Below are 21,260 nucleotides of genomic sequence, written 5' to 3' on the forward strand. Positions count from 1 at the left end.
TTATGTTTCAGTCCAGTGCCAAAGGATTATATTAGATTGACTTTATTATTATTATTAAATTTCAATGAGGTGTTGGGGTGCAGGGCCTCACTACTCTGGTCCCAGAGAAAGAGAGTCACTTAAGATGAGAAATGAGCATTCTCCTCACTTGTGTCTTCATTCATTCAGGTATCTGAAAGTAAATACCATAGACTGGATGGCTTATTAAAAACGGAAATTTATTCCCCTCACTTCTGAAGACCAGAAGTTCAAGATCAAGATGGCAGCACAGTTGAGTTCTCACAAGAGGCCTCTCCAGGTTGCAGATTGCCAACTTCTTATTGTATTCCCATATGGCAGAAAGGGGTTTAGAGAGTTCTCTGGGGTTCCTTTGATAAGGCACTAATTCCATCATGGGGCTCTGCCCTCATGGCCTCCCAAAGTCCCACCTCCTAATACTATCACACTGGAGGTTAGGATTCCAACATGTGAATTTGGAGGTGGAGTGCTGGACACAAATCTTTACCCCATTGCATCAAGACTTGAAACGAGAGGCTTTTGTGAACGTGGTACTACAGGCACCTCCATGGACCAAAGACAAGAATAATAGTTGTAGGCTTCAGGGGCAGACAGCAGCTGCGGCTTCCCAATACTCTTCATTCAGCCTTTGGAGGAGGACAAAGGACTCCAAAGATCTCCTACAAATAGGTGGGGATGTCATGAACGAGTCCTCCACCTATGGGAGGAGGCGAAGGCTAGAGCACCTGATTGGTGATCTGAACGTGATTTAAACCCTAGACTAGTTTGCTATGTTTATTCCAAGGTTGGAAGATGTCATGAGGGTGTCTAGGACTGCCCTCTAGTGTCTGTGATCCTTTAAAGTGTGTGGGATTTTCTTGTGAGAAAATGATTTAGTCTCAAACAATTTAGATGAACTATTCATTACAAAGTTCCCAAATTTGAGTTGATCTCTTCCACATTTACCACCATCTTTATTTCCTTGTGGTACTTTGCAAATCAGGTGAAAGGGAAAAAGAAGAAAAGAGCCACAGAGGATGGAAGGAAAGAAAGAAGGAAAAAAGGGAGGAAGGGAAGGAATTTGCCCATAGAAACTATGCCTCATATTTTCCCAGCTAACTGCAGAATCCAAACCAGATTTCAATATCACTCATGCAAGGACTATATTCTTCTCAATTTCATCGGCCCTACCTAACTTTGTTATTTGCTTATTCCTTATTTTTATCCTATCAATAGATATGAGCACCAACTGTGTCTTATTTACAGTGCCAGCCCTGGAGATATAATTGTGAATTTAGGAGATATAGTTCTTCCCTTCCTGAAGCTTATGTTCTAGTGAGGAGATGCCAACCTGATGAGAACATAATTAACTAGAATAGTTCCAGGAGCAGAACTAATAGGGTGTGGTTAGAGAAGAATGGGTGTAGGGAAGCTCTTAGGAGATCATTTTCCTGCAAATAAGAACACAGCCACATGACCCACCAAAGAATAATGGACTATTCATGATGCAACTTTTTAAAACAGATGTGGTTGCTCCACTGCTCACCAGATCTGGAAAACATGGGACCTTATGGCTTGGTGTCCCTCAGTGTCCCTGACTTAGAGAAAACTTCAATCTTAGCAGATTGTAACTGAGATATGGAATCAAGTTAAGACTTTTGGTGCCCATGTAAAACAAGCCTCCTGTGGTATCTGTGCATTTTGTCATCTGTGTAACTTACATAAGGGAGCCTCCTGCTTACCATGACAGTGAGTCATCCGTGCTCATGGCCTTGACCACTGTATGTCTCTCTGTGCAGCAGTGCCCTAGTCTGTTTCCAGGGCTAGCAGTCTTTGCAAGAACAATCTGAAGGTTGGAAGTGAATTTCTTGTCTTCTGCTTAGATTGCTTGAAATGTGACTAATTGACTAAAGTTGACCTTTCTGGCTTTTATTGTTTCAACTTATTAAAAAATGTGTCCTTTTCCCAAAGCCCTCTGGGCACATGCACAAAAAAATAGAAATATGACAAGTTAAATTAAAACCAGCAGATGAAAGCTAAAACACTCTCATAAAGTTAAAAAGAAAGATGCCAAGCAGCATTTCTGGAAGGAGAAAACTAAACCAAATGGATTAAACTTAGCCATTTTTCTACTGGTTTGCAAGGAGGACTTGTACAAAATAGATGTTAGAGTGATTTTCTACGAAATCCTTGAAAAACTTGTGCCACTACAGATTTTCATACCAAATCCTGTAAATACTGGTAATCCCAGGGAGAGAAAGGCTCTAAAATTTAATTCTTTTTATAGTGATATTAAGGTTGCTGTTTAGCCCTTAGTCACAGGGTGGCCTCATTCAGTTGCATCTCATTCTTGGGAGAAGAGAGATTAGCTTTAAACACAGTTAACATTTCTGTCTTGAACTCTAATCATTGCTGTCAGCTCAGTCATGCTGTGATTCTGTTTAGAAACCAGTGCTGCGGATACATGTTGAAACTGTGGGTATTAAGAACATGGATTCTGGAGCCAGATATCTGGTCCATAGCTCAGCTTTGCCATTTACCTGTATGTGGGCAAGTTACTTACCATCTCTATGCCTAGGTTTCCCCAACTATAAAATGAAGATACAAACAGCAAATCATATAGATTTGTGAGGACTAAATGGGTTAATGGACTATAAGGAAGGCTGAGTGCTGAAGAACTGATGCTTTTGAACTGTGGTGCTGGAGCAGACTCTTGAGAGTCCCTTGGACAACAAGGAGATAAAACCAGTCCATCCTAAAGGAGGTCAGTCCTGGGTGTTCATTGGAAGCACTGATGCTGAAGTTGAAGCTCCAATACTTTGGCCATCTGATGCGAAGAACCAACTCACTGGAAAGGATGCTGATGCTGGGAGAGATTGAGGGCAAGAGGAGAAGAAAGTGACAGACAGATGGTTGGATGGCATCTGATCCAATGGACGTGAGTTTGAGGAAACTCTGGGAGATACTGAAGGACAGGAAAGCCTGGCATGCTGCAGTTCATGGGGTTGCAAAGAGTTGGACACAACTTAGTGACTGAAGAACAACAATAGTTTGAGATACAGGAGAGAATCTTTATAAATAAGTCAACTGATTCTTGCATTGGATTTTGCACGTGGAGAAAAATATTTTGCAAAACAATTATCTCTTGCTCAGAAGTCCAAATTGCAGACATAATAAGTGGCCTATTTATGCTAACGGGTTATTAATATTTATTGGTCATGAGCTTTATGTTTTGCTTTGCCCTTTATGTACATAATCTCTTTTAACATGTTATTATTATTATTATTTAATGATTTTGGTCCCATGGTTTGTGGGATCTCAGTTCCCTGATAAGGGATTGAACCCAGGCCAAGGCAGTAAAAGCCTGGAATCCTAACCACTAGGCACCAGGGAACTCCCTTACCATATTTTTAAATATTCCATTTTAAAAATAAGGAAACCTAGGGACTTCCCTGGTGGTCAGTGGCTAGGACTCCACGTTCCCAATGCAGGGTGCCTGGGTTCAATCCCTGATCAGGGAATTAGATCCCACACGCTATAGCTAACAATCCCAGATGCCTCAACTAAGACCCAGCTCAGCCAAATAAATAAATACATATTTAAGAAAGTAAATAAATAAAAAGAAGGAAACCTAAATTTGATGGGGTTAAGTAACTTGCAATAATTTACTTGCAGGAGGTATGTAGTGAAAATCACAGGGTAATTTACCTGAGCGTAAATCACAGGATGTCTGATTCCCCAGAACATACTTTTTCTATCAATCTATTTCTCTTTTCTAGGTTTGGGATAAGACACTATATCAGATTCTTTGAAAAGTCGATACAAGGAAGCACTGAAAGAAGTGAGAGGGCCTAAAAGCAACAATACCCAGTAGCAACAAGCAAACCCAGGCAGCAGATGTGGGTTTCTAATACCATTCTCCAATAGAAGGAACTAGGGTCTTTGGAGAAACAGCTAATCCTGGGAGCAGGTATTAGACAAGATTAACCTGGGATATCTTGTAGCAAGAAAATAAGGAAGTACTCAGAAACCAAACTAATGGAGTTTATCAAGGGGAGGCAAGAAACAAACAAAAGAGCTCCCAAAAGCTACTTGAAAAGCAAAATAAGTAATATACTATTGGATTATAACTCGAGGGGTAAAGTAAATCATTATGAGCCCTGAGGTATGAGGCCTGAATTGTGTCCCCCCCACAAAGAAAAATTATTTGCTGAAGCCCTAATCCCCATTGATACTATATTTGGAAATAGGGCCTTTAAGGAAGTAAATAAGTCTAAATGAGATCATAAGGATCGGGCCCTACTCCAAAAGGACTATGCCCTTTTAAGAGGAGAAGATACCAGAAATCTTTCATCCTCAGAATGTGCACCGTGAGCATGCAGTGAGAAGGCAGCCATCTGCAAACCAAGGAGAGAGGTCTCATTAGGAAAAAATCCTACTGATCTTAGACTTCTAGCCGTCAGGATGGTGAGAAAATGAATTTCTATTTTTTTAAGCTGCCAGGCACTGTTAAGGCAGTGCTAGTAGACTAACACAAGTCCATACCAATATAAATGATTGAGCAAACAAATAAGTGGAAAGAAGAGACAAATACCTATACATTAGAAATTAAAAAAAAAAAAATTATGTGGACACTGTCCCCTTGAGGAGCTAGAGCATAGCTCCCTACACAGGGTTTGATGACTTTCTTCCAAAGACATAAGATGGAAACGGTGTAACGGTACAGAAGATTGACATCATCAGTGGTAAGTCAAGCTGATAACGTATCCTCAATAGGACCTGGTAAGAACAGCACTTGTCTTCCTCCTCCAAACTAAAATTCCTGTCAAATCAAAAGAAAAACATCAGAAAAACCCAAACTGAGGGACAGTTTACAAAACACCTGACCAGATTTCTCCAAAGTGTCAAGGTCACCCAAATGAAGCAAAGTCTAAAACTGTCACAGTTTAATGGAGCCTAAGCAGATTTGTTGACTAAACGTGATGTGGCACTCTGGATGGAATCTTGTAGCAGACAAAGGGCTAGGTAAAAACTGAAGACATCTGAGTAAGGTGTGAGCTTCAGTTAATAACCGTGTGTCAATATTGGTTCATTGGTCCTGACAAATGTATCAAACTCATGCTTGCTTGTAGCAGGGGATACTAGGTACAGGATATATATGGAAACTGCTTAGATATTTATGTATTTTGGTAAGCTTTCCGTAAATATAAAACTATCCTAAATGAAAAGTCTATTTAAAGGAATTCCCTGGTGGTCCAGTGGCTAAGACTCTGTGCTCCCAAAGCAGGGGGCCCAGGTTTGATCCCTGGTCAGGCAACTAGATCTCACATGCCACAACTAATACTTGGCATAGCCAAATAAATATTTTTAAAAGTCTATTTTAAACAAATATGCAAAACGGTGTTTTTGTTATATTTTCCACGTGACTTCTGTCTTATATTGTTTCTCTGAATATTCCAAAGTGAGTATTCACTTATCTTGGGAACAGAGTTTAGCTTAGTTTTGTTTCTTCTCACAAAACAGGACCCATTTTTGCAGTCAGTATTCTGCCACATCTTGGCAGGAGTCCAGCAGATGAGGCAGGGGAGGACCAGCATAAGACTGAGCATGTTTTTCTGTATGAGTAAGGAATTCCTGTAGGTACATTTTAAAGATGCATGTGAGTCCCCATATTTGAAACATCTTCACAATTTTATTCCTCCTCTTGTAATTTTTTTCTCTTTCCGTAGACAACCTCTGAAAATCCCAGAAAACAATATTTGCTTTTAGATGATTGGGATTGAATCCTCTATTGTCTTTTTTTCCTTTGAATCCTCTTGTTCTTTTTTTCCCCACAGAGAAACTCCCAGATTTTTCATTTTATTTTAAGATTATGTTACTAAACCAGATGATCCAGTTTCGCTTTTTGCTTCTCAGGCTCAAAAAGAAAGAAAGAAAAAAAAAAGCCTGTGCTGTGGGATTTAGCAAACACTTCACTCTCTTCTCTTCCAGACCCTGTCAGCTGCAGTGTTCCAACAGCAGTCAAAGTGGATCTACAACTCCAAACCCCATTCCTCCTGGATTTTCCTGCTGGCCGCCAACCAAGACCTGGCTCCAGCTGTACTGGCCCCTAACTTCTTTAACTCTTTCCTCTTCTTTATTCTGGTGTTGAGAGTTAGAGCAAAGCGGACTCATTTGCAAGTGTTTATTGAGCACCAGTCACTGAGCTTAGAGCAGTAAATAAGGCCAGTGAGGTCCCTGCCCATAGAAGCCACATTCTGAAGGATGGATAACTTCATGGCGCACTTATTACTGCTAGGAGAGTTACTTGAATGAATGTTTTCATTAGTCCTGATGATGGAGATGCTAATTGTTATTCTCACTTATGAGACATAGATGCCAAATGACTTACCCAACATCAGGCAGCTAGTTAGTGATGGGGATACAATTATTTTCTTTTAGTGATTTTATATTTGTTTATGTTTTTTTTTTTGGCTGTGCTGGGTCTTTGTTGCTGCACGAGGTTTTCTCTAGGTGCGGTGAGTGGGGGGCCACTCTCTAGTCGCTGTGCTGTGGGCTTCTCATTGCAGTGGCTTCTCTTGCTGTGGAGCGTGGGCTCTAGGTTGGGCAGGCTTCAGTAGTTGTGGCTTCTGGGCTCAAGCGCACAGGCTCAGTTGCCCTTGGGCATGTAAGATCCTCCAGGACCAAGGATCGAATCCTTGTCTCCTGCTTTGGCAGGCAGACTCTCCACCGCTAAGCCACCAGGGTAGTCTCTGGAGATTCTCAAATTCCAGAACACTTGGATTCCTAACCATGATAATATTGATAAAATTGTTCTTTTGCATAAATACTGTCTGATTTCTATCTTGCTCTTTCTACTCTTAAAAAATATGCTGCTTCTAAAAAATATCTGTAATGTCTAATGACAGTTACAAAAAGAAAAAGCGGCTCTTTTCTTTAAAGAAAATGGTGCAAAAAAAAAAAAGAAAGAAAGAAAATGGTGCAGTTCGCATTCAATATTTGCTTTTGTAGCATGCTCTACCTCTCTTTCCTATTTCTATAGTGAACTTCCCCGCCCCTCTGCAGAGTATTCAGGTGTTTCAGGTGGGATGAACCCAGCAGGAATTCCTCGGATAGATTGGCATAATTTAACAGCCCCCTTGTATCTTTCTGGCCACATGATAGGTTGGGAAGGAGCTCATACCTCGGGCATAAGCCAATCAGTGCCTACTATTCTAATAGCTGACGTGATTGGTTTATAGAACTATAGACACGAGGTGAGACACTTGCTTTCTCCTCCAGGGTAGGAGGAGGTGGTACCTAACTCCAGTCTCTGTTGGCCCCCATTCTGGAGGAGGAACTAAAAGCTCGGATTCCTGGAGCTCAAGTTCTGACCGCACCGCGTCTGACGTCGTCCTCACTCATTGACACTTCAGGTGAGTGAGCCTTAAATGCTCTTTAATGTTGAAGCCACTTTGACTTGTAGGTTCTTTATGTTTCATTCAAAAACATGCTATCCGACACAAATAATTGCTTATATTAGGCATATAAGCCTAAATATTTAAGAAGATTAAAAAAAAAAAAAAACACCCCCACTGAATTATCCAGAGGACTTCGAATGCCCAGAGAACATTTGCAGACAAATTTGAATCTCTGACTTATGTGGGGGGGAAAAAAAAGTAAAATACACCTAGATCATGGTAGATTTGTTTGTTTTACACGTGAAGGCAATCAAGACTGTGGTTAATAACCTGGGCCCAGATGTACCAGATGCTCAGTTAATTGACCCCCACTCAGCTGGGTTCATGTTGTAGTACACAATTGTCTTGGATTTTGTTGCTAAAAACATGCCTGTTTTTGCCAAACAACACTGTTCTGGAGATTTGCCACCCCAAACACAGAGGTCTTGCTGTGATGAAGATTTGTGCCATTGGTGAGACCAGAAAACACCACTACATTGTAATAATGCGAGAGGCAACCTGTCAGCCTGTGTGTCGTCAATTAATCACACACTAGACAGATTTGAAGCAGCGGCTTTGTTCTCATTAACTGCTAAGCGTGGGGATACTAGCCGTGCATTAGGACCTGAGAGCACACAGGAAGTTGCGTTCTGGCTGACTGTGCACCCACCCTTCCAAGGACATTCTCTCTGTGTCCAACTTAATGTTCCACCGAGGTTTTAGCCTCTGAGGACACAAGGCCAAAGCTAATCAGGAATCAGTTGTTGCATAGCAAGGCTCAACTTTGACCACATTGGGGAGATGGCAGTCTGGAGAGATGGCAGTTGTCTCTACTCTGAGACAAATCACGATGTTTTCAGCTTCTCTGTTAGCTTGGTTGGCCCAGGAGGGCCCCTTAGGATAACACAGTGAATATGGCAGCTCTCCAGTCTGCTCTTAAAACAAAATGTTGAGAAAATAGAGGTCTGGCTGGCAGTGAAAAAACAGATGGTTAGAAGCTTTTGCCTTCCTTATTTACTTATTAATTAATTTTTGGCTGTGCCGAGTCCTCATTGCTGTGTGGGCTTTTATCTAGTTGCCGCAAGCGGGGACTACTCTAGTTGTGGTGCACTGGCTTTTCGTTGTGGTGGCTTCTCTTTGTTGTGGACCATGGGCTCTAGGGCAACTCAGGCGTCAGTAGATGCAGTTCCCAGACTCTGGACCACAGGCTTAATATTTCTAGCACACAGGCTTAGCTGCTCCACGGCAGGTGGGATCTTCCCAACACCAGGGATTGAACCTATGTCCCTGCTTTGACGGGTGAATTCTTCACCAGTGAGTCACCAGGGAAGCCCTTATCTTCCTTCTTTAATTTTTGTTGGAGTATAGTTGATTTTACAGGCTCCCCTGGTGGTTCAGTGGTAGAGAATCCACCTGCAATCCAGGAGATGCAGAAGACACAGGTTCAGTCCCTGGGTCGGAAAGATCCCCCGGAGGAGGAAATGGCAACCCACTCCATTACTCTCATGGGGATAATCCTAAGACAGTAGCCTGGTGGACTACAGTCCATGGGGTCACAAAGAGTCAGATGTGACTGAGCGACTGAGCGCTAGTTGATTTACAATGCTGCATTCATTTCTGCTGTATGGCCAAGAGAATCAGCTGTACGTATACATATATCCACTGTTTTTTTAGCTTCTATTCCCATACAGGTCATTACAGAGTATTGAATAGAGTGATATGAAATGAAAACTTACTGCTAAGATTTCTTTGTGATCAGTCAAATTTCTTGTAAAGATTTTGATAAAATATTTGAAGGGCTTAAGTGCACTTTCAGAGTGTGAATTCCTTTTACCTTCCATTTTTAATTTTAAACTTTAAAAGATGTTAACGTCTGTGTCTGACAATTGGGCTGTGGATAGGCATAAATCATGTATTTATTCCCATAGGAATCTTGGATTCTTGGATCTCTGCCCTGTTCTATTAAAACTAAAGAAGGTGAAACTTATGTCAAGTTCAAGTGTGGCTTCCTCTGCAAGCAATGCCTGAGCTGTGAACACATGGTGCTACCAAAGCCAGTGTTTATGGCTTGTGTGGAACTTGGAATGTGTTCTTTCATAGGAACAAATGGGATTAGCGAAAGGCCAGCCCACCTGGTGTGCTCATAATGGCCTCATAAGGGAACCATTTATTACAAAACCCAACCACGCTGTTAACGGTGCTTCTGGGGGAAAGTGGTTCAGACCACATTCGGGTTGTTGTCCTTCTGTTTGGCTGCAGTAGATTTGGGATCCTCTTTGACTGTTGCTTAGGGACACCATTGTGTGGAGAAGGTTGTTGGTGGGTGGGAATAGACAAGGACCCACTGGTGGTTCAGTGGTAAAGAATCCGCCTGCCATTGCAGGGTTTGATCCCTGGGTCGGGAAGATCCCCTGGGAGAACGAAATGGCTACCCACTCCAGTATTCTTGCCTGGGAAATCCCATGGACAGAGGAACCTGGTGGACTACAGTCCATGGGATTGCAAAGAGTCAGACATGACTGAGTGACTATCACTTTTTTTTCACTTTCAAGTATGGAAGCCAGTAGGATTGAGGGACTGTGAACAAGGGGAGTAAAGAACCAGGGGATGAGAAATCCAGATGCTCCTAAGCCCTAAGATCTCTACTTATGATTTGTCTCCTTTAAAAAAAAATCATCGAGGATAATGACAAGGATGCAGAGTTTCCTAAAGTCACCTCATAGACAAAGGAGATGATGGGGCATTAATTCAATTCAGAGAATTGGGGTTTCCTGGAATCTTAGGAATTGATGTAAGCCTGGGCTCTTCTGACACAGTTGTTACTGACCAGGATTCTTGGCCTCCTTGATCAATAGAAATTGATCAAAGACCAGACCAAAAGTTCAGGCAAGGCTTTCTTGGGGTCCCTGCTGCAGCAGTGGGGGAGGAAGAACAAAAAACAAGTTCTTTTGCTCACTCCCCAAGGAGAGGTGAGCTGATTCCTTACATGGGGTGAGGGTGGGAGTGTGTCCAGAGGTTGGGCTGGAGGGGTGATTTCGGTGATTTGCCCACTTCTTTGGTGCTATTGTGTGCAGGGGTCATGTGCAGTCTGGCAGTTGGGTTTTTTTTTTTTTTGTCTCTGTGTATCTTTGGTCCAGAACTTGCCCCAACTGTGCATACACATAGTTATTTTTAGTATCTTATGGTTTCTTAGCATTTTGTTGCTTGAGGAGATGTTTGTCCAGGTACAAGCATTGCAGCAAAGCAGTAAAGGATCCCAGGTCCCAGGCCTTTTTCAAAATTAACTATGGAGCTCTGGCTTTGAACACCTCATCAGATTTTTGTGTATTGGGTTTTTCAGTCATTATGGCCATCAGAAAGAAAAGTCAAAATTGAATAGACGTCAAACATTACCTCGACATGAACATCACTGTAACCAGGACCTCATTATAATTTCATCTTCTTATTCAAGGCCAAATAAAATTTAGCTGCTTGCTGAAATGTGAGCAAAGGTAAGATTTTCTTTATTGTTTGTGAATTTTAGTTTAGTTCAATTTTTATTTCAGGAAGTATGCATTAATTTTTGCATGAAAAACACATCTATACATCTTTGAAGTAATGGATCTTTGCAAACAAAAATCATCTACAATGAAGTAAAATATATAAGCATTTTTCTTGGGAGAAAGGTCCACACCTTTCATGAGTTCCTTGAAGTATTCATGCACCTCAATAGTTGAGATACATTGCCCTACAAGAACAAAAATACAGTCATTAATAATGGGTCCACTTTATAGTTATAATGGGATGAGTGGGTTCTGAGAGGAGCTGGAGATTTTTTGGCAGCATTCAATATGATGACTTTAAGGCTTACTCATTTGAAAGTAGTAAATCCCTCCATTCCTATTATAAGATGACAATATATTTGTGGGTTTTTGTTGTTGTCCAGTTGCTCAGTCATGTCCAACTCTTTGCAACCCCATGGACTGCAGAACGCCAGGCTTCCCTGTCCTTCACCATCTCCCAGAGCTTGCTCAAACCCATGTCCGTTGAGTCAGTGATGCCATCCAACCATATTGTCCTCTGTTGTCCCCTTCTCCTCCTGCCTTCAATCTTTCCCAGCATCAGGGTCTTTTCAAATGAGTCAGCTCTTTGCCTCAAGAGGCCAAAGTATTGGAGCTTCAGCCCTTCCAGTAAATATTCAAGGTTGATTTCCTTTGTTTGAATTTTTATTTTAAAAATTAATTTCATTCAAGTATTGATTTACAGTGTTGTGTTCATTTCTGCTGCACAGCAGAGTGATTCAGTGATAGATATATACACATTCTTTTTCATATTTTTTTCCATATGGTTTATCACAGGATATTGAGTATAGTTCCCTGTGCTATATTGTAGGACCTTGTTGTTTACCTGTGGAGTTTTAATCTGTGACTTGGTTTATGAAAGAGAAATAATGTTTGTAATATATATTTGTATATAACATGATATTTTAGATATTTAAAGATTATATATATAATTATACATATCAGTTATCTGAGTAGATAATAATCCCTGATTATTATTATTTCTTGCTGTAACACTTGGTCCAGGTTATCGTTAAGGAAAAAGCGTAGCTTTCCGCCATCTTTCCATATTGCCATCATGGTACGCAGGAAGGTTTGGCTGATGCTCTCAAGAGTACCAACAATGCCAGCAAGAGAGGCAAACCCCAGGTTCTTATTAGTCTGTCCTCCAAAGTCCTCATCTGGTTTCTAATTATGATGGTGAAGCATGGTTGCATTGCTGAGTTTGAAATCACTGATGATCACAGAGTTGGGAAAATTGTTGGGAACCTTACAGGCAGGCAAACCAAGTGTGGAGTGATCAGCCCCAGATTTGATGTGCATCTCAGACATCTAGAAAAAGGGCAGAATGATCTGGCTCCTGTCGTATCAGTTTGGTTTCATTGTACTGACAGCCTCGGCTTGCATCATGGACCATGAAGAAGCAAGATAAAAACACACAGGAGGGAAAATCCTGTGATTCTTTTGCTAAAGATGTAAAACATCTGTGCAAATAAAGTGCCTCAACAGGCAAAAAAAAAAAAAAAAAAAAAGTATAATGTGTAAGCTTTTTGAAACTGGGAACTCTACCTTCCACGTTCTTTGAAGCCCTGTAAGACCTAACCTCTTACTCTATATCCTTTCATATAAATCAGAATCTATTCAACATCCTGGTAGTATAAGTACTTACTCAAGGCCTGGTTACATTTCTTACTCAAGACCTGGTTACGCTTCTTTACATGTTTTTTTTTTTTATTGAAAAGTATACATAAAGTACTTTTTGACATCCCAAACTATGAGAATTGCCTCAAGACAAAGTCCTTGTGGAATTGTTTGAGTTGTGGGATGTATTAGCTTATTTATTTTGCCATGTGGGTTGTGGGATCTTTGTTTGCCAACTAGAGATGAATGAAAATTCGGCAATGAAAATTCAGATTCCTAACCACTGGACTGCCAGGGAACCAGCAGCACCTACTTAATGTTCTAGTTATTCTCCTTGGGTGTTGCTCTATTTGTCAATATCCTGTTATTGTTCAGTTGCTAAGTTGTGTGACCAACTCTGTGTGACCCCATGGACTGCAGCATGCCAGGCTTCCCTGTTCTTCCCTAAATCCTGGAGTTTGTGCAAACTCATGTCCATTGTGTTGGTGGTGCTATCCAACCATTTCATCTTCTGCTGCCCCCTTCCCCTTTTGCCTTTAATCTTTCCCAGCATCACGGTCTTTTCCAATGAGTCTGCTCTTTGCCTCAGGTGACCAAAGTATTGGAGCTTCAATTTCAGCATCAGTCCTTCCAATGATTATTCAGGATTGATTTCCTTTAGGATTGACTGGTTTGATCTCCTTCCAGTCCAAGGGAATCTCAAGAGTCTTCTCCAACAGCACAATTTGAAAGCATCAATTCTTAGGTGCTCAGTTTTCTTTATAGTCCAACTCTCATATCCATACATGACTACTGGCAAAAACCATAGCTTTGACTATACAGACGTTTTTTGGCAAAGTGATGCCTCAGCTCTTTTAGTACACTGTCTAGGTTTCTCATAGCTTTTCTTCCAAGGAGCAAGCATCTTTTATTTTATTATTTTTTTTAGCATCTTTTAATTACATGTTTTTAGTCACCATCCGCAGTGATTTTGGAGCCCAAAAAATAAAGTCTGTCACTGTTTCCATTTTTCCCCCATCTGTTTGCCATAAAGTGACGGAACTGGATGCCATAGTCTTTGTTTTTTGAATATTGAGCTTCAAGCCAGCTTTTTCACTTTCCTCTTTCACCTTCATCAAGAGGCTCTTTAGTTCCTTTTTGTCTTCTGCCATTGGAGTGATATCATCTGCATATCTGAGGTTGCTGATATTTCTCCCGGCAGTTTTGATTCCAGCTTGTGTTTCATCAAGCCCAGAATTTTGCATGACGTACTCCACACATAGGGCTTCCCTGGTGGCTCAGCTGATAAACAATCTTCTTGCAATGTGGGAGACCTGGTTTTGATCCCTGGGTTGGGAAGATCCCCTGGAGAAGGGAATGGCTACCCACTCCCATGTTCTGGCCTGAAGAATTCAATGGACTGTTTAGTCAATGGAGTCACAAAGAGTCAAACACGACTGAGTGACTTTCACACTTTTTATTCTGCATATAAGTTAAATTAAGTAAGGTGACGATATACAGCCTTGACATATTCCTTTCCCAATTTTGAGCCAGTCTGTTGTTCTAACTGTTGCTTCTTGACCTGCATACAGATTTCTCAGGAGGCAGGTAAAATGTCCTGGTATTCCCATCTCTTTAAGAATTATCCACAGGTTTTTGTGATCCACACAGTCAAAGGCTTCAGCATAGTCCATAAAGTAGAAGTAGATTTTTTTGGAATTCCCTTGCTTTTTCTGTGATCCAATGAATGTTGGCAATTTGATCGCTGGTTCCTTCACCCTTTCTAAATCCAACTTGCACATCTGAAAATTATTGGTACATGTACAGCTGAGGCCTAGCTGGAAGGATTTTGAACATTACCCTGCTATCCTGTGAAATGAGCACAGTTGTATGGTAATTTGAACATTCTTTGGCATCACCCTTTGGGGGCAGGGCTTCCAAAGCACAGCAGTAAAGAATATACCTGCCAGTGCAGGAGATGAAAGAGACATGGGTTCAATCACTAGGTCAGGAAGATAGCCTGGAGGAGGGAAGGGCAACCCACTCCAGTATTCTTACCTGGAGAATTCCATGGACGGGGAGCCTGGTGGGCTACAGTCCACAGGGTCACAAAGAGTCGGACATGATTGAGCAGCTAACACTTTCACTTCTTTGGGGTTGGAATAAAAACTGACCTTTCCAGTACTGTGGCCACTATCGAGTTTTCTAAATTTGCTGAAATATTAAGTGCAGTACTTTGACAGCATCATCTTCTAGGGTTTGAAATAGCTCAGCTGGAATTGCATCACTTCCACTAGCTTTGTTTGTAGTAATGCTTCCTAAGGCCCATTTGACTTCACACTCCAGGATGTCTGACTCTGAGTGAGTGACCATTGTGGTTATCCAGGTCTTTAAGAACTTTTTTGTACAGTTCTTCTGTGTATTCTTGCCACCTCTTCTTGATCTCTTCTGCTTATGTTAGGTCCTTACCATTTCTGTCCTTGATCATTCCCATCCTTGCATATCCTTGCCAATATCCTGTTAATCCTTTTAATTCTTTCTGATATTCCCTTGTAATCAGCTTTGTGCACTTTACCAACTTTCTATTATCACAGGCTTCCTGAAATTCCCCCATGCTCCAGTTTCTTTACTGGGCAAGAAAACATTGAAAATATAAGCATTTGATGGTCATCATCTGAGCATCGACTCTATAGATGTCAAGCAGTGGGGTAGGTTTGGGGATAAGATGCAGTCTCTGCCACCAAGGAGTTGAAAATCCAGACAGATTAAACAGACTGGCAGAATCTTCTAGGATGCTGTCTCTCTGCTAGGAAGGAAAAGGGTTGCTGTGAATGAATAATTTAGGTGTCACTCCCCTGCCAAATTTTAACTATTGCATGTGCCCCCAGGTGTTACTGTATGGGTGCTAAGTAAAAATGCCATCCCCCAGTCTCATTTTACAGAAGGCCAATTAGACAGGCAGAGACAGTGACTATTTTATAAATGAATTCATTTCAAAAATTTATCACTCTGAGATCATTCCAATTTTCCTATGAAAAAGTCCCATTCCTTTTTGACCACTGTGATGATACATGTTCAAGCTTAACGAAAGATTGCTTTGGACTTGATTTAATTAGCAATCAGTCAGTCTACAAAAGTTTCCTGAGCAGAGGTTGTTATGTGCCAGATTCTGGGGACACCACAGGGAACAAAACCAAGACCCTGCTCTCGTCTGCAGCCCGCTGGGGAGCCAAATGGGGGATCTGTTATATTGTCCTTGAACTCAATTCTCTTAGGCTTGGTCTGATTTACTTCACATCATGTAAGTTCTTTAGCTCCACTGGTTGGGTTCGCTCAGTGCAAGCAGACTTGGAACTCAGAGCTTCCAAATCTGCAGGGTATGACAAGACTCCTCACTCTGCAGTAGTGACAATGGGTTCTCTGCTCTCCTGTTGGTTTTACTGGCTTTGTGCATGCATGCTAAGTCGCTTCAGTCATGTCTGACTCCTTGAAGCCCCATGGACTGTAGCCTGCCAGGCTCCTCTGTCCATGGGATTCTCCAGGCAAGAATACTGGAGTGGGTTGCCATTAGCTCCTCATGGGGATCTTCCTGACCCAGGGACTGAACCTGGGTTCAATTGCATCTCTTATGTCTCCTGCATTGGCAGGCAGATTCCTTACCACTGGCACCACCCGGGAAGCCTGTTACTGGTTTTGCGTGGGTCATTTTTCAGTAAAGAGACAGTGGTAACCTTAATTGCCCTGAATTGAGACACAATAATCTTCTACCAAAATCTTCTACAGGATAGACTCTCCTATTCATGTGTAGTCCTGTGAAACTCATAAAGGTGGACATGATCCACAATGTTACTTTTAAGAGTTTTTCCAGAGAGATTTTAATTTGATTTCTGGGAAAACAAATGGTAAACAGAAGCCTGGGAAACAGCCCTCAAAGCATTGAAAAGGCAATCTTCCAGCAGAGTGGGATTTGAAGTATGTGAGAGTCCACTCTTGGCCTCACCCTAGTAGAGATGATGCTTTGCTCCAGTTCATTGAGAACATGACACATCCCTCCATCCTTATTCAGAACCCTGTGCTGATGTGTGCTAGAAATAAGAACTCTATTCAGATGGCAGCGTTAGTCTCTCTCATTCTTTCTAACACTGTGACTTTCAGAGAGAATGACTCCCTTTCTGGCCAGGTGGTGTTTTAATGGATTGGGGTCTATCTATACCTAGTTCTTTTAGCCACCACCCTACAACCGGGGGAAGGACACCCTTGCCACTGACTACTTGTACCTGATACTCTCTGATGCTTGAGGAGCGATGGTCCTCTAGGCTGGTTAGCGTATCCATCTGGCACTGTGATGGTTCATTTTATGTGTCCATTTAGCTGGACCGTAGTACCCAGATATTTGGTCAAACCTTAACCTGGGTGTGTCTGTGAGGGTGTTTAAGCATGAGATTAACATTAAATGGGTGGACTTTGAGTAAAACAGATTGCCCTCCATCATGTGGGTGGGCCTCATCTAATCAGATGAAGGCCTGAATAGAATGAAAGATTCACTTCTCCCATGTAAGAGGGAATTCTGCCAGCAGACAGCCTTTGGACTTCAACTGCAACACTGATTCTTTCTTGAGTCTCCAGCCTGCGAGCCCACCCTTCAGATTTTGGTCTTACTAACCTCCATAATTGCGTGAGCCAATTCCTCAAAGTACATCTCTTTCCATCTCACCATGCTGCTCTCACTCTCCCGTGTACCCACGATCTATACACACACCTGCAGTATATCCTAGTGGTTCTGTTCTCTAGGGAACTCTGATATACTTAGTCAACAGATATTTGGGCTACTAAGTGTCCTCCCAGGGAGTCTTTTAGGCCCAAATCTTTGTGATGTGATAACTCTCAGTGATGGCTTATGTATCATGGCCCTTCCCTGAAATGAAGAGGCAGTCATGGAATTTGGAGGGTGCAAAAGACAAAAAAGAATATGGACGAAGGATTGTTCTACACAGCCACCTAGGGAGGCTGAGCCCATGTCCTCTGCCTGTGCGCTGGCAGTACCTCAGCTGACCCCTGATCCCGTTCAAAACATTAAATGTGATCCTGCCTTTTGAGTGGCCTTATATCTGTCGTGACATTACATTATGCTGCCAACTCAGGGACAAGTTCATGGATTGATTGATTGAGTTGGTTAGAATCTGAACCATTAGAACCTATTCTTGTCTTGATCAAATTGAGCAGTCAACATCAGGAACCTTGAAATGAAATGTGACCTACTGACAAAGAAGGATGCGGTGGCAACAATAAACTGTCAATGAGCTATTCTTCTATCCAAGCTCACAAGGAGGATGTTTCCATGGGTGGGGGTGTAGGTGGCTGGCAAAGGTTAATAATCTTCTTGTACCCTGGGTGCTGAGATTACATTTTTTCCTTGTCTTTCCTATGGGGATATTCTTCAGAAGACGGTGACTCTCAGCTAATCTTCCCTGCAGTCATCTCCCTTGTCAAACAGCTTTGCCTTCTTACAGCTGTTCTACTTCTCCTCCTTCCCCTCTCCTCCCATTATTATCAGAGTTGAGCTTTGTTTCCACTGTTGATTCTTGTTCTGATGGCAAGTGTGTACAAGTCATGAATTTATTTACTCAGTCAAATCCATTCAGAAGAGCAGTGATTCAAATCGTGTTGGTACCACCTTATTTAACTTAGGGAATTAAACACTTAGGGATAAGAGATATATTTGGCTAGCTCAAGATGACCAGAGAAGGTTCTTTCTGATTAATGATATATTTCAAAAAATTATTGATACCTAACTTTAACCATGTCCTTCTTATCTCTTCCAAGAAAGATAATTGAAATAATATTCTTGGGGAAATGCTTGAGCACAGACTAAAATGTATTATTCTTTCCCTGGTACCACCTAAAGGAAGATAATCTCAAACAGAATTAAGTATTGAGTTGACCAAAAAGTTCGTTTGTTTTTTTCTGTAACATGTCATGGAATACACCAAATGAGCTTTTTGGCTAACCCAATACTTGCCTTCTAGCCACATGGTGAAGGTATATTTATCTACTTACCACTGAATCAACAGCTGTCACTCTTTTTGTTAAGGTCTTCTGCTGCCACATTTGACCACGGATTACCTGGCCCCATGTATCTCCACAATTTAGCTTACTGCATAATACCAGAATTCAGTCCTCATTTTGTACCCTAATTTTGTAGAGCACTGTTCAAAAATAGTAGTTTTCCACCCAAGCTATACCTGAGAATCACTTGTGGAGTTTGAAAATGTGTGTGCGCCAAGGCTCCACCCCTGAATATTCTGATTCAGTAGGTCAAGGATAGGTCCCAATCATCTGTAGTGTTAATATCCCAGGTGATTCTGTGGTCAGACCACAACAGCTGACTGTCCTAGACCTTCTGGTTCCATCTGCCTGCTCTACACAGACCGTCAGCCATATGGATTGCATCAGTTACTATGCAAGTGAGAACTCCAGAGTAGCACCTCTTGCTGAAAAAGACACGGGCTCTTTGTACTCACAGCAGAATTCAGTTATAATGACTCACCATGGCTCACTGGCCAGAACCCTCCCTTTGGTATCCATCAGTGTTTCACTCCTGCTGGTCCTCTGTCATCCCTGGCACTACTGTTACCCAAACAGCTGGTCAATATTAAGGAAGCTGTCACCATATACATATAAGGAGTTTTAGAACTAATGCTGGGCTCTGGGGGGAAGGAGCTGGGGGGATTTGTGAGTCTGGGCTGGCCTCCAGACACAATGTAATTCTGCTCGAGCCAGCTGCTAGAAGACCGCAACTTCTGGGTCTCCAGGATAACAGGCGACGCTGTCTTCAAGGTCTTCAGACCTCCATGCATTCTGTTAATGTTCATCTAGACCACTAAGATCCAGACTTCCTTCTCCACTTCAGATCTATGAGTGTGTGCTGGAATAGGTTCTGAGCATGCAATGGCACTAAAATCAGTCAGAGACATAGGCATGGGAACTCCTCTTTCACCTTAGAAATGTTCTAGAATGCATTAGGGTTGACCCTGGGTAGAGTGCATCCGTCCTTCTTGATGGGAAAGGGTCACACCTGGTGGGAGATGATGTCTAGATTGAGTGAACCCTTGGTGACTCAGCTCACTAAAACCTGTAGGTGCAGTTCTTTTTAATAAAAACTTCTGCAGCTGTTGTCTTTGACATGGGGAATGTTCCTAAACTCTGTGCCTATCCTCTGGTTTCACTTATCCTGGCTTCTTTGCTTTCTTGCCAGTGGTCACCCTCATACCTAAACTTTCTCTCTATCTCTTCTCTTTCTCTACTTCTAGCTTCTTTGGATGGAATTTCTGTTTGGATGTTCTACAGCAGGGGTCCCTAACCTCCAGACCCAATGCCTAATGATCTGAGGTGGAGCTGATGTAATAATAATAGGAGTAAAGTGCATGGAACATATAATTTCTTGAATCATCCCCAAACCATTCCCCCACCCCATCTGTGGGAAAAATGTCTTCCATGAAACCAGCCTCTGATGTCAAAAAGGTTGGGGACTGAGATTCTACAGGATTCTGATTTAAATTCCTCTCAATGGCAACCCACTCCAGTATTCTTGCCTAGAGAATCCTGTGGACGGAGGAGCCTGGTGGGCTACTGTCCATAGGCTCACACAGAGTCGGACACGACTGAAGTGACTTAGCATGCATGCATGCAAAGGTGCTAGTTCTTGGGTCTCTAGAGGTCAATGACCTTCTCCCCAACACCCTCTCCACATTTGGAGGATGGAGCATCACAACTCATGCCCAACACCTAAACTTCCATTTTTGGGTGTAGGTGAAGGGGCTACACCCAAAATGTCCTGCAAGACTTAGTAAGAAAATTATTACAACTTGCTGCATGTAGGAAAGAAACCACAGAAGAACACCCAGTCCCAGTGGGATTTCTTCCTGTGATTCCCATAGCAGCTACACCAGGACCAAGCTAGTGTTTAATTGCTGCATCATTATTTAACTCTTGACTTCCTGTTTCTTTCATCTTACTAGATGGTTAGTCCTTTGGGGTAAGAATAATGTATTGTGTATACGCTGTGTCCTCATAGTACCTGGTAAAGTTTTTTACTTGGAATATGGGACCAAATTACGTCAATATATTTAAACACTAAGAAGTATGCAGAGGGCTTCTCTGATGGCTCATTGGTAAAGAATTCACCTGCCACTGCAGGAGACATGGTTCAATCCCAGGTCTAGGAAGATCCCACGTGCTGTGGGGCAGTGTGTCCACATGCCAGACTACTGAGTCTGTGCACCTAGAGCCTGTGCCGCACAACAAGAGAAGCCGTAGCAATGAGAAGCCTGCACGCTGCAACTAGAGAAAGCCTTCGTGCAGCAATGAAGACCCACTGCAACCAAAATAAATTTTTTTAAAGAAGAAACAGGCAGATATATATATAACTAGTGCTACATACAGTTGTTGTTTAGTCACTCAGTTGTGTCCAACTGTTTGCGACCCCACGGGCCATGGCCCACCAGGCTCCTTTGTCCTCTGTAGGATTTCCCAGGCAAAAATACTGGAGTGGGTTGCCGTTTTCTTCTCCAGGGGATCTTCCTGACGCAGGGATTGAACCTGCATCTCCTTCATTGGCAGGCGGCTGCTATATGCAGAGGGAGACATAAATGGGGTGGGCTCAGAG

The 21,260-nt window shown here is 42.1% G+C and overlaps 1 pseudogene; it reads left to right on the plus strand.

The window, feature by feature from the left end:
- Positions 1-698: 698 nt before the first annotated feature.
- On the plus strand, positions 699-12,446 carry LOC136157123 (small ribosomal subunit protein uS8-like; annotated as a pseudogene).
- Positions 12,447-21,260: the final 8,814 nt, after the last annotated feature.

The sequence above is a fragment of the Muntiacus reevesi genome, chromosome 2 (assembly GCF_963930625.1).
Source record: "Muntiacus reevesi chromosome 2, mMunRee1.1, whole genome shotgun sequence".
Classification (NCBI taxonomy): Eukaryota; Metazoa; Chordata; class Mammalia; order Artiodactyla; family Cervidae; genus Muntiacus; species Muntiacus reevesi.